Raw genomic sequence first — 14,306 nt, 5'->3', positions numbered from 1 at the left:
AGAGAGAGAGATCCTTGAGGGAGTCGATCGGACATCTCTTGGAGACTTTCTCAAAGTGACTTTGCATTACTTGTTATCCTTGGAGGGTGTGAACCTCCTAAACTGGTAGGAGTACATGAGAACCTTCAAGGTGTATTGTACATGCCCCATAATTGCCTTCTTTGTGTAGGATCAACCCAGAGTGAGGCTAGGGATGGCGGTTTTTCCCATGGGTATGGGTACCCACGGGTAGCCTCCCGAAAACAATGGGCATGGGTGAAACTTGGCAAGATTTTGTACCCATGGGTAATGGGTATCCATACCCACAAAATATATGGGTAGGGTACGGGTATGAAATTGCGCCCATGGGTAACCTAATGGATACCCCAAAGTATTAATAGATGAAATTAACTCCGACCACATGTGGAATCAACATCCAACTCCTTTAACCCAACCCTAATCCCTTATTCCCTAAACCAGTCATAGTTCCATAGGTTCGCAATCACCAGCTCACCACCCCTCCTACGTCCTATATGACTCATCAAAACAATGAAATCATGACTCATCACCACCAAACTCTTGTACTACTCTCGATCAAGCGATCCCTAGTTCCGATTCCCGCCTCCCACTGTATCAGAATTCCACCAACTGTTGCTCTTACTCCCTTGTTGCTCCAAGAGGTCAACCACTAGAGGAGGTTGCATCGTTGCTAGACTGCTTGCCCAATATCACTTTAATTTTAGGCTCATTTCTCTACTCTTTCAAAATGTAAATGATATATATTGTACCCACTGGATACCCATTCGGTATAGGATACCCGATGGGTATGGGTATGGGTGTCAATTTGTGCCCATGGGTATTGAAATGGGTGGGTATAAAAAGTTTTTTGGGATATGGGTTTAGGTAGAAGGAGGTTGTACCCACCCATATCCTACCTACTTCCATCCCTAAGTGAGGCTTTGTCCCTGGTGGTATCAAGCCACTGTGGCATAGGTGGGAAAGTGCTTGGCTGGCTCTTTGTGGGCGACCTTACCGAGACATTTGTGGTCTTAGGACTTTGAGCCCAGACCTCAACGAATGAGGAGTAGGTAGCACCGACTATCTGAACATCAGAAAACATCATATACTTTTTAATCATATTTGGCTACCACGACTTTCTTAAGATCCTACATCAAGATGATAACTGGAACACTGCTTCATGTCCAGGGTAAAAACTCATGTTCTAGCCTCTATTGATCGGGCACTGTAGCGACAATCTTGCGTTGTTACCTTCTTCAAGGCGTTGTCTCCTTACTGATGTGATGACCTGTAGTGGTTGGTTGTGATAATAAGGATAAAACTTCTTGTCTTGGTCGTTTCCGGCCAAACATGGTAACACCAGTGTGAGGGTGTTTATCCTTCTTGAAGGCGTTGCGGTAGAAGAAGTCGACTAAGTCAAAGTTGTTATATTTATATCTGGTAATGGTTCTAGGGTAGCTATCTATGTTCTGTACTCCACTTGTTGATGACTTTGTCCTCATTGTGTTGCATCAAGCTTAATAAAGCTGATTGTATGCATCACAATTGGTAGATGCCACAAGTTTCAACCCTATTTTAGAAAAAACTAAAATTTGGAGTAGTAATTTTTGATAGGATTATTCACCCCCTCTAGTCCATAACCTCGGCCCTACAACCTCACATCAAGTACGTGCATGTCTACAACATCTTATATGTTACAACAACAAAAAATCATATATGTGTCTGGCTGGGCGATCATGTACGATGATCAGATTCACAATTTGGGCCAAGCCGTATGCATCGAGGATATTAAAATGGCAGTTCTATAGTACTCCTTTCGTTCCAAAATAAGTGTCAACTAAAATCACGACACTCTTATTATGGAGTGGAGGGAATAGATATGATTCAATTTTATTCTATGGAATAAACTACTGGGGGGGGTACTACCCTTTTAATTGATATTGTAGATGTTTGCATTTTTAATATAAATTTAGTCAAACTTTACTAAGTTTGAATTAAGACAAACGTAATATGCAAAGTAAGAAGATACGGGGGAATAAGGCACGTCACGGAGAGTGAATTCTTATTTTTGCATGATTAAGGTCAAACTCAGCTCCAAGTCAAATTGTCAAACCTTTAAGGAACCATTTCTTCTGTATTCTAGAAATTATGGAAAGCTTCAAGGTGGCACTAAAAATATACCTGTTGTTGGTTCGATCCACGGATAGATTGTTAGTTTCCATCATGCATGGGTGCTGACCCATAGCAGCAAGGGTAAGGAAGAAATGATAGTCTATACACTCATCTCGAATTCTGATTATGTTTTGGTTAGTCCTTGGCTACTCTCCCAATATTAGATTAACTTGTGTGTACAAAGTACAAATATACATCAAAAACTAATTAGAATTTTTTTGATTGTTCACCTTTGGTTATGTAGGGATGATGAAGAAGAAAGTCTGGTTAAGGTCTAAATAAATCATCCTTTGATAGTGGTGATCGTAGAACCAACTCTAAATTAATAGACAATAGTTTTCATTCATATTTTCGAACAACAGGCATATTTAGACTACCTAGACACTACGATATTTACTATGCTACGTGAATATGCCTTCTATGGTATGATGGCCATCTCCATTATCCGGCTCCGCCCCCTAGCTCCATTTTCCTTTTTGCATGCATCTCGGAAGAGTCAAGTTGTTTTGTTGAGGAAAGAGTCAAGTTCATATGGCAAAACAATGCATGTAAGTTCATGAACACTAGAGAGCAACACCAATTTGGTCTATCATATTAATGCAGGATTTTTCTACAATTTGGTAATTGCATTTTTGTTAGCAATTCGGTTGCTCAAGTTTTTTGAAATAAAAAACTGAAGATGATTTACTACACTGTTTAAATCTGCACAACCTGAAATATTAGTTCAATTTTTGTCTGTACATTATACGTGGCGTGATACTTTGAAACTTGGATTCTTGGATGTTGAACCAAATGCTTATAAATGTGATTAATATTCCTTTTTAGACAAAATCAAATGACAACAAATACCATATCGTATAACATAAGAATCACTCGAAGATTTAAGATTTGTTTGTACGTACCACCAACTTTTCATTGTTCCCGAGCGTCACTTGGGTTGGGAATGATCTGTCTATTGTGCTAGCAGCCACCGTCATGACCCATGGCACGGCATTCGACACCATTTATGGCACGGGTCCTCCATTTCCGCCCGCAAACACAACGGAGATCCCTTGCAATACAGCATGCAATGTCTCAAAGATCTCCTCGCCAGGACTCCTCCTAGTGAGAGCGACAGAACGTCCACGCCATCCTTTATGGCATCATCAATGGCAGCAAGTATCGTTGCCTCAGGGCAACTCCCGTCGACCCAACATACCTTGTATATAGCCAATCTAGACCATGGTGCTCCACCGCGAGCCATACCGACACCAAGGCCACCCCCTCTGTGGCTCACATTCCACACCTGGCTACCGACAATTGTTGAGGCTACATGTGTGCCATGGCCAGTGAAGTCCCTAGGGGAATTGTAGTCCATCTTAAGCACCTCAGCGCTGATGCCACCACTATACCATCGGGCGCCGATGATCTTCCTGTTGCAACTCGTGGCATTCCACGCATGCCCAATCTGGCACACGCCTTTCCACCGTGCCGGCACAGTGCTATACCCGGTGTCATCAAAGCTTCGCGATTCAGGCCATATGCCTGTTGCATAAGCATGTGATCAATTGACGATGTACTCCATCTCCTACTTTGGGATACCCAGTTTTGGATGTGTGGATGGTGATTTAACTTATAAATGTAATTGCGAACCTGAATCGATCACCCCGATGAGGATGTTTTCTCCGTGCTTTGCTCTTTGCAGAAGGCCTTCCTCTTGTTGTGGTTGTTGTTGTTGTGGTCCATCGTAGTCAAGGCCGAGAAAGCCCCAACTCTGAGTTGTATGCGGTTTGTGATAAGTGTTACGCTTCACGCGGACAACTTCAGGGAATTCTACACTCGAAACATGATTAGTTTCAGTCGATCATGCATGTTTTAAAGACGCTCCGATCCTAAAAAAGATCATGTGATCCTGAGTGCCAAAAAACCTCACCAAAACCTATCCTTTTCAATGGATTCGGCTAAACTTATCATAAGAAGAGCAATACTCAATCAATCTTGATTGAATGACTGCTAAAATGGAAAGTCCCTCTTACTTCACAAGAGGTTAATGAAAACGTCTTAAAAGAGTTCTTAAAGAAAACATGCTAATGCCAGATCTTGGAAACGAATATTACCTGCAAGTGTCTCAGCTTGCGTATCAGTGAGTGTCGCTGCAAATCCAGAAAATCCATGCTAGTAACTGTAAACTATCGACTTCCTGGCTTCATCCTTGCTTTTGCCAGTAAAAGTAAATAATTGTGAGTCACCCACTAGAACGAAAAGGTGAGCAAGTCACATATGTAACAGGAACAACTATATATAGCCAGTACCTCCCAAAAACAGAGGTTAGTATGTCATGGTGCGACGCGACGACCATAGACGGATCATCATGTTTCTTCTCCCTCAAATACACGATGTAGAGCTGTAAATTTGAGGTAAAATGTTGTCATAACAAGACGGTCGACCCACATTCGCTGAAAGATGCAAATTAATCGAAGTCTTGTGAGAGACGAGGAGCGCGATCTTACTTTGCTAGATGCTTTCGTCGAAAGGGGCATCAGTGTCGCCAGCAGCAGGGCACAGGAGAAAGTTGTCATATCCATGCCTATCTCGAGAGAAGCGTCGTCGTGTATGCGTATGTTTATATTCATGTGTATATATAGCAGGCATTTGCAACCATGGGGCGCAAGGTGCAAGAATGGTTCAGAAGAGTTGGGTCAGAGACACGCGAGGAAGACTACATATATGTCTAGATCATGTCTTACAGCAATCACCGAACTGCATACAGACATGCAGTACGTATCCATGTCTTTGATGTAATGACATTGATGGACGTCCATTCACAACAAAGCTGAGGAACGTGGAGGGGCCGGGTTTTATAAAGTTTGGTAGACTTTTGGCACTTTGAAACATATCATTCTTCCACAAGCAAATTTAGAAATACTCCCATTGCGTCACACTACGCCGTGGACAACCTTCCAAGCGCGTCTTTTGAAGATGAAATATCACTTGAACCATGCATTGAACTACACCGGTTCTTCGATGGCTATAATTTGCACGTGTCTCGGTGGCTGAGGAATTGCAAATCTGCTACTCCCTCCGTTCCCAAATATGTAAGAGGTGGGATGCGGTGGAAGCAATTGCACTCGATCTACTCTTACTAGTTCGATCTCAGGTTCGATTAAAGCATTTGGGATACAGGAAGAACAAGGGGAATAGGGTAAGGGTTGCCGCCGTCGATGCCTTGATCCTCTGGATGGTTCACTCACTGTTGGAGCTGCCTTAAGTAGTGGTTGGGGTCGGGCTTCACTGCACCCAGGCCGGCCCAGTAACTCGCGGGTTGGGCCTTCTCTTCCTGACGGGCCTGGCGGGTGAGCTTGGCGAGCCCTGGAGCTGTGGGTCCACCTTGTCAGCTTGCCTATGGGTAGCAGGGGCGCTGACATCCCCTCCCCCTTGAGAGGAGGCTTGTCCCCAAGCCTCAGCTGCCGGAAAGCGGTTTTGCAAGGCTTCTCTGTCTCCCCAGCTGTTGGGGGTGCTTGCTTGATCTGACCACCGAGTGAGAACCTGCTCAATCATCAAGCCATTCTTCTTGCGCCAGCGTTTCCCGAGTACTGCGACAGGGACTGCAGGAATGTCAGAATTAACTGGGAGTTCTGGAGATGAAATCATACCCGGAACGAGGCAGCGGCACAGTTGGGACACATGGAAAACTGGGTGCACTTAGGATTGTTCCGGGAGATCCAATTTGTACGCCACTTCATTGATCTTGCCGATGATCTTGAACGGGCCGTAGTATTTGAATGATAGCTTGTGATTGGCACGCCGTGCGACTGAGGTTTGAACATAAGGCTGTAACTTCAGGTAAACGGAATCACCAACCTCGAATGCCCGCAGTGATCTATGTTTGTCCGCATGAGCTTTCATGTGTTGCTGAGCACGATGAAGGTGTTGTTGAAGCATATCCTGAATCACGGCATGCTCGTCGAGCCACGATTGCAATGCTGGCACTGTGCACTCGGTGGTACCTGTGATGCCCCAGTGACGTGGCTCGTGCCCAAACATGGCCTTGAACGGCGACATGTCGATGCTTGAGTGGTGGGACGAGTTGTACCAAAATTGGGCAAGTGGAATCCAATGGCTCCAACGTCGTGGGCAGGCATGCACAAAACACCGGAGGTAAGTCTCAACACACTGGTTGACGCGCTCAGTTTGCTCGTCCGTCTGAGGATGATTGGCCGTGCTCATATGCAGCTCAGTGCCAGCGTACTTGAACAACTCGCGCCAAAACATGCTGGTGAATACTGGGTCTCAATCTGAAACGATGGCCCCAGGGAGTCCATGGATGTTGTAGATGCTGTTCATATAGAGCAGAGCCACCTTTGATGCAGTATAAGGATGGGCGAGCGGCAGAAAATGAGCAAATTTGGTGCGCTTGTCGACCAGCACCCATAAGAAGTTGAAGTTACCAGATTGGAGGAGTCCGTCAATGAAATCAATGGTTATCATATCCCACGGATGTTGAGGAATTGGCAGAGGTTCCAAGAGGCCGGGGGATGCTGCTCGGTCTGGTTTAGCTTGTTGGCAGGTGGGGTAGCAGCGCACATACTGAAGTATCTGAATCTTCATCTTGGGCCATGCGAATAGGCGGCGAATGCTCTGGAAGGTAGCAGGGAACCCCGAGTGGCCTCCCATCAGACTGCCATGGAATGCCGAAATTATCTTCTGTTGGATTGCTGTAGAACCTCCTAGCCAGATGCGTCCGCGGAAACGCAATATGCCGTTCTGAAGGGTGAAACGCCCCTTGGGGTCCTCTCTGATGGCTAGCTGCTCGAGCAATTTCTGTGCTTGTGGGTTGCAGTTATAACTGGACAACACATCATCGAGCCAACTGGGCTTGCAAGAAGTGACCGTGAACAGCGTTGCAGCAGGTTTGGAGCGGGAAAGGGCATCAGCTGCTGTGTTTTCGGTGCCTTTCTTGTATCTAATGGTGTAGCGCAGACCCAACAGTTTGGTGAATGCTCGTTGTTGCCAGGGTGTTGTCAATCGCTGCTCTTCCAGGTGGATCAGACTTTTTTGGTCCATATGGATAATGAACTCGCTATGCTGCAGGTAGGGATGCCATTGCTCTACTGCTACCACGATTGCCAGGTACTCTTTCTCGTAAGTAGAGAGCCCCTGGTACCTTGGGCTCAAACTTTTGCTCATGAACGCAATAGGATGGCCGTCCTACTGAAGTACTGCTCCGATGCCCTTGTCACACGCGTCTGTTTCAATCACAAAGGTTTTGTTGAAATTGGGTAGTGTCAAAACTGGAGCAGAGGTGAGCTATTGTTTCAGTAGGGCAAATGCTTGTGCAGTGTTGTCTGTCCACACAAATGGGACCCCTTTCTTCAGTAAGTTGAAAAGTGGCCTGGCGATGACACCGAATCCATGAACGAATCGGCGGTAGTAACCTGCCAATCCCAAGAAACGGTGAACCTCTCTTGCGTCTTGCGGGGTGGGCCATGATTGGACTGCCTGAACCTTACTGGGCTCTGTAGCAACTCCTTTGTCGCTGATCACGTGGCCCAGGTATGATAGCTGCTGTTGCCCAAACTCACACTTGCTGATCTTCACTTTCCATTGATCCCGGCGAAGGAGTTGGAGGACTTGGCGCAGGTGATTGAGATGATCTTGCCACGTTTTGCTGAAGACCACTATGTCGTCGAAGAACAGAAGCACACAGTGCCGTAGCAAGGGATGGAATGTGTCTATCATTGCGCCCAAGAAGGTTGATGGTCCACCCACCAATCCAAACGACAACACTTTGAACTCATAATGCCCTGTGTGGGTTTGAAATGCTGTTTTGAATTCCTCCCCTTCCGCTAGCCGTATCTGGTGATAGCCAGACCGCAGGTCGAGCTTAGTGAACCACGCTGCACCGTGCAGTTCATCCAATAATTCTTCAATGATCAGGACAGGGAACTTGCTGACGCATGTCATGGCGTTGAGATGCCTATAGTCAATGCGGAGACGCCAGGTTCCATCTTTCCTTTTAACCAGAATAGCAGGCGAGGCGAAACTTCTACGGCTGCGTTGAATGACCCCGGACTGCAGCAGCTCTTCTACTTGTCGCTCAATCTCTGACTTGTGCTCAGGTTTGTGCCGGTACGGTCGAATATTGACAGGTTGAGCGCCGGGCATGAACGGGATTTTATGATCACACGCACGACACGGTGGCAAGCCTGTTGGTTCCCCAAACACATCTTGGAATTCATCTAACAGTTGCTGCAGTTCTGGCGCTGGTGATGGCTTGCTCTGTTGCTCGTCAGTGACTGGGTATAAGAGGGCAATGTGCAACAACGAACCCTACCGGTACAAGTTCTGCAAGTGAAAGCTGGTGATTAAATGGCACGTTGAGGAGTTGGCTTCGTGACCGAACAGACGGGATGGACCCAGAGGTGTAGGAATATGAATAACTTTGCTCTTCCAATCGACTGTCATGGGGCTGTGTTGCTCTAACCAGTCCATGCCAAGTATGGCGTCGTAGGTTCCGAGAGGAAGGATCTTCATGTCAGTGGTGAAATCCTGCCCTTGTGATGACCATTGACAGCCAGGTATGCTTGCTGAACATGTGAGCTCGCCTCCGTCAGCGACGCGGATGCGGCACTATTGGCGAAGGGGAATCACTCCAGCGAGTTGGTCAGCCAGCCGTTGGTCGATGAATGACGTCGAGCTGCCGCTATCCACCAACATGAGGACCTCGCGCCCTTGGATGGACGCGAGCAGTTGGAACGCCTTGGTGGAGACGCTGCCATCCAGCGTAGCCCGAGAAATGGCCATGACGGAGTCAGCTGGTGGCTCGATGGTGGTGTGGTCCATCGCCACGTTGATGCCGAAAAGTTTGAGCATCTCTTCGACCACATGGAGTTGCACGGTTGTGGGGCAGACGTGCTCGTGGCCCCAGCGCTCACCGCACTTGAAGCACAGGCCGCGGGCACGCCTGTAGTTGCGGAGGGCCTTGATCTTGGTGTTGTCAGCGCGCGCGGCTTCTGTACCACGACGGTCTGTTGCCGTTGCCGTGGTCACAGGGACCCCTAGCCGCGCCATAGGTGGTGGTGGAGGCAGGGGTAATGGCATCCCTGCGTGCGTGGACGCGTCTGGCGCTCGATAGGTGTTGTGCACCGTTCCATCGGCCACCTCCTCCTGGAGCAGAGCTAGAGCGCACACCGTGTCCAAGTCTGGAGGTCCCTGAACCAGCACCACCGCGTGGATGTCCTTCCGAAGCCCCTCGACAAAGCGGGTGAGAAAATAAAACGGATGGATCATGTCAGAATAAGAATTGAGGTGATTGATAATTGACTCAAATTGTTCAATATACTCTGCCACCGTGGTTGTTTGTTGCACAATGTAAAACTGGCGAATCAATGTTTGGTGGCGATCGCGGCCGAAGTGCGTACAAAGCAGTGTAGTAAAGGAGTCCCAGTCGAATTCTGCAAGTCGTTTCTGGATGGACTGCAACCAGATCGACGTTGAACCAGAGAAGTTCACTACAGCCATGGGAACCCAGAATGACGGAAGAATAGCAAACATCGTAAAGTACTGCTCGCACAAAGTTTTCCACAGTTTAGGATTGTCTTCGGTAAACTGCGAGAACTGAATGGATGGATGCGCCTAGCCTAAGCCGCTGAGTAACTGACTATCATGCGCAAACGGAGACAGAAGAGATGGTGAGTGTAGATCGTCGTACTGACCGTTTGCCGGGGGCGGTGGCGGCGTTTGGAAGGACGTCGCCGAGGGCCCCCGTGGGATGGTGTAGACGCCGCGGCCATCGGGCCCTTGTGGAGCTTGTGCCGGGCCAGACACGGTTCCCGCATGGGTGCCGGCCGTCGCATGCGGGGGGTTGGTCGATGCAGGCGCCTGTGCCGTCACGCCCTCCACGCGCGGTGGAGGAGGCGCGAGCTGGAGAGCCGCCACCGAGTCGCTCAGATCGGCGATGCGCCACTCGAGATCAGGAGGCCACGCCACGAGATCGTCGACCTTGGCGTTGGAGGCGTTGATCGTTGCGGTGTGCTCCTTCAGAGTGGTGTCGAGCCACTCCAAGAAGGATTGAACGGTTGGATCCATGGCGACGAGGTGTGCGCGGGCTTGGGTCAAGGATCTGGTCTCGATGAACTGCGCCAAATCGCCACGGAAAGGTAGTGGAAGTGGTGTCTGATACCAGATGTAAGAGGTGGATGCGGTGGAAGCAATTGCACTCGATCTACTCTTACTAGTTCGATCTCAGGTTCGATTACAACATTTGGGATACAGGAAGAACATGGGGAATAGGGTTAGGGTTGCCGCCGCCGATGCCTTGATCCTCTGGATGGTTCACTCACTGTTGGAGCTGCCTTAAGTAGTGGTTGGGGTCGGGCTTCACTGCACCCAGGCCGGCCCAGTAACTCGCGGGTTGGGCCTTCTCTTCCTGACGGGCCTGGCGGGCGAGCTTGGTGAGCCCTGGAGCTGTGGGTCCACCTTGTCAGCTTGCCTGTGGGTAGCAGGGGCGCTGACATAAGTCTTTTGAGAGATTTCAACAAAGGACTACATATGAAGCAAATGAGTGAATCTACACTCTAAAATATGTCTATATACATCCGTATGTTGACGTCCATTTGAAACCTCTAAGAGCATCTCCAATAGCATGTGTGTATTTGGATGTCTATATATTCATATAGACAATGGTCTAAAAAGATTCCCTCATATACAGATCCAGTTTCGCATCAGAATGTCTATATACAGGGACCATGACAGGTGGGCTGTTGCTGGGGAGAGGAAGAAATCATGACTACAGCTGAGTTTAGACGACGCCTTCACATTGTCCAGGCGTGGACATTGTCGAGGTTGATTTAGAGGATGTGTATATTTGGACGACCATATAGACAAGCTGTTGGACGCCTGTTTTGGGCTCACGTCGTGAAAAACGAGTATATATATCCATATAGACAAGCTATTGGAGATGCTCTAAAAGACTTACATTAAGGAAAGGAGGGAGTAGTATTAAAATACACAGTAGGCAAGTTGCCCCTCGACGATCTTGTAAAGTTCCGACCTATTCTTGACCACGCGAAGAATTTCACCTCGCCTCTGCACCTCCACGCTGGTGAAAACGGCGAGGACGTCCTCTATCTGAAACGACTGGCCAGGCTCTTCAGAGACATGCGAGCTAGCCGCCTCGAGGAACCTGGCGACGCACAACTTGGAGGAGCCGAGGTGTACCACGTACGTCCCCAGCGGGTGCCCTTCTGAGGGAGTCCTGGACTAGGGGTTGTCCGGATAGCCGAACTATCATCATTGGCCGGACTCCAAGACTATGAAGATACAAGATTGAAGACTTCGTCCCGTGTCCGGATGGGACTTTCCTTGGCGTGGAAGGCAAGCTTGGAGATGCGGATATGTAGATCTCCTACCATTGTAACAGACTCTATGTAACCCTAGCCCTCTCCGGTGTCTATATAAACCGGAGGGTTTTAGTCCGTAGGACGAACAACAATCATACCATAGGCTAGCTTCTAGGGTTTAGCCTCCTTGATCTCGTGGTAGATCTACTCTTGTACTACCCATATCATCAATATCAATCAAGCAGGAGTAGGGTTTTACCTCCACCGAGAGGGCCCGAACCTAGGTAAAAACATCATGTCCCTTGTCTCCTGTTACCATCCGCCTAGACGCACAGTTCGGGACCCCCTACCCGAGATCTGCCGGTTTTGACACCGACATTGGTGCTTTCATTGAGAGTTCCTCTGTGCCGTCGCAATCAGGAAGGATGCCTCATCTCGTCTTTAAAGACGGTACCGTTGCCAAAGGAGCTTTGGCCATCGGCCAAACTATTTGGCTAGGTGGTTTTCTTATGACCGCCTGTTCGGCCACTGCGCCGACGATGGCCTCTCGGGTCATCAAAAGCGAACTTCACGTCAACTCGGAACTCGCCGAGCAGCTAGATCCGATGGAGCTCTCCTCCGTAAACGAGCTCTTGGATCGCATCGCCGCCCTGGGAGTCGCTACAGACTACGATCAGATTGGGCCTAAAACCGATCTGAGAGAGATCAACTCTCCCCAGGCTACCCACCACGTTGCTGTGGTGGATGAACAGCACGGCGACTCTTCTTCTACATTAAGGACGAGTTATGTCCGAATTCCCGACCCCTCCATGCCGGATTCCCTCGGAGGGACGGACGTCAATCAAGCACTGAACCTAAAGTCAGGCAGCGGGCCAGATTCGTTGGACAACATCCAACAGTCCAAGCTTCCAAGTTCGGAAACTTTTCGGCCCTTCAGTCTTAGATTGGATGGGGTTCCGAATTTAATTCCACCCGCCCACCCAAACACAAACGATTTATCCCGAATCCGGCAAGAGCCCGCTGAAACAGTACACCATTACTGGGCCAGATTCCTCCTGGTTATGGACAGGATAAAGGACTGCCGTGAGGAAAGCACAATCTCAATTTTCTGCAATAATTGCACGGACAAGGGAATCATGAACGCCATAAGTCGTCGTGAAATTACACGCTTCACCGACTTGGCGTCCATAGAACGAAAGTACTGTGCGATGGAGAGTGCCCGGAAAACCGAAACCAAATTTTGGGACAATTCGGCTCCGAACAAAACCCTAGTCCAAAATAAAAGGGTGCATCATATTTAGGCACCTGGGTTAAAAACCAAAAAGCAAAAAACACCTAAAGGGCAAGGAACCGTACTGGAGGGATGGCTCAATGGACCCTGCAAAATCCATAGTACAGAGGGCGCCACTCCAACACATAGCCTTCGAGCATGTTGGATACTACGGCAGGTGGCCAAAAGTGGCGAAGAGCTTCTAGCCCAAGATAACCAGCCCAGCGGTACCAGTACGGTATAACAGTCTTCGAGACTTTCACATCAAATAATATGCGGAAACAAACACTCCGCAGCCTCGCCGAAGTCTACCAAGTAGCAACAATAAATCCATGGAGCGACACGGCTATTACCTTTAACGCCAGTGACGAACCTAAATTCCGAACAGCCCGAGCACCAGCCGCATTGGTCCTTAGTCCAATAGTGGACGGCTTTCACCTTACTAAGGTACTCATGGATGGCGGCAGCGGATTAAACCTCATCTACGAGGAAACCCTTTGAAAAATGGAAGTAGACTGGAGCCGCATTGAGTGAAGCAACACGACCTTCAGAGGAATAATCCCTAGTCGGGAAGCATGCTGCACAGGAAAAATCACACTGGATGTAGTATTCGGATCGCCGGACAACTACAGGTCCGAGGAAATCACGTTCCATGTGGCCCCATTCAGCAGCGGATATCACGCTTTATTAGGACGAGAGGCATTCACTATTTTTCAAGCTATACCCCATTACGCGTACATGAAGCTCAAAATGCCCAGGCCCAACAGAATCATCACCCTTGCCAGTGATCCGGATGTAGCGCTCCGCGCCGAAAATAAGACAGTCGCACTAGCCCTAGAGGCATTATCTGAAGCCCTAGAGGCCGAAGAACTCACAGCGCTGCGCTCCACGGTGAACAGGGACGACGTGATACTTGACAAAAGATCCAAGTCCACCTCTTTTAAGCCAGCGGACAAAATAGTCAAATTCCAAGTCCATCCAACGGACCCTACAAAGACGGCCTCCATTGGGGCACAATTAAACCCTGATGTAGACGCCACACTACGAGAATTCCTATGGGAAAATTGGGACATTTTTGCCTGGCACCCTTCAGACATGCCAGGAATCCCACGCCGGCTGGCAGAGCATAGCCTAAATATCCTAAAAGGATTCAAGCCAGTCAAACAGGCTCTTCGGTGATTTTCCGAACCCAAAAGACAGGGAATGGGAGAGGAGCTAGCCAAACTATTAGAAGCCGGATTCATAAGAGATATAAAACATCCGGACTGGCTAGCAAACCTGGTAATGGTACCAAAGAAGGACAAATCCTGGCGCCTGTGTGTCGATTTCAAGGACCTTAACAAGGCTTGTCCAAAGGATCCCTTCCCCCTTCCCCGCATCGATCAAATTATCAATGCTACCGCAGGGCACGATTCATTGTGCTTCCTCGAGGCATACTCTGGCTACCATCAAATCAAGATGGCGGAGCCCGACCAAGCCGCAACGGCATTCATTACTCCATACGGACCATTCTGCTTCAACACAATGCCCTTCGGGCTCAAAAACGC

At 48.6% G+C, this 14,306-nt stretch overlaps 1 pseudogene; it reads right to left on the bottom strand.

Annotated features, from left to right (window-relative positions):
- Positions 1-4,733, bottom strand: part of LOC123138980 (subtilisin-like protease SBT3.9) — a 16,888-nt pseudogene extending 12,155 nt beyond the window's left edge.
- Between the last annotated feature and the right edge of the window lie 9,573 nt (positions 4,734-14,306).

This window comes from Triticum aestivum, chromosome 6B (genome assembly GCF_018294505.1).
Source record: "Triticum aestivum cultivar Chinese Spring chromosome 6B, IWGSC CS RefSeq v2.1, whole genome shotgun sequence".
NCBI classification, from domain to species: Eukaryota; Viridiplantae; Streptophyta; class Magnoliopsida; order Poales; family Poaceae; genus Triticum; species Triticum aestivum.
Note: the sequence above shows the minus strand (reverse complement) of the source record. Positions and strands in the feature narration are given on the sequence as shown.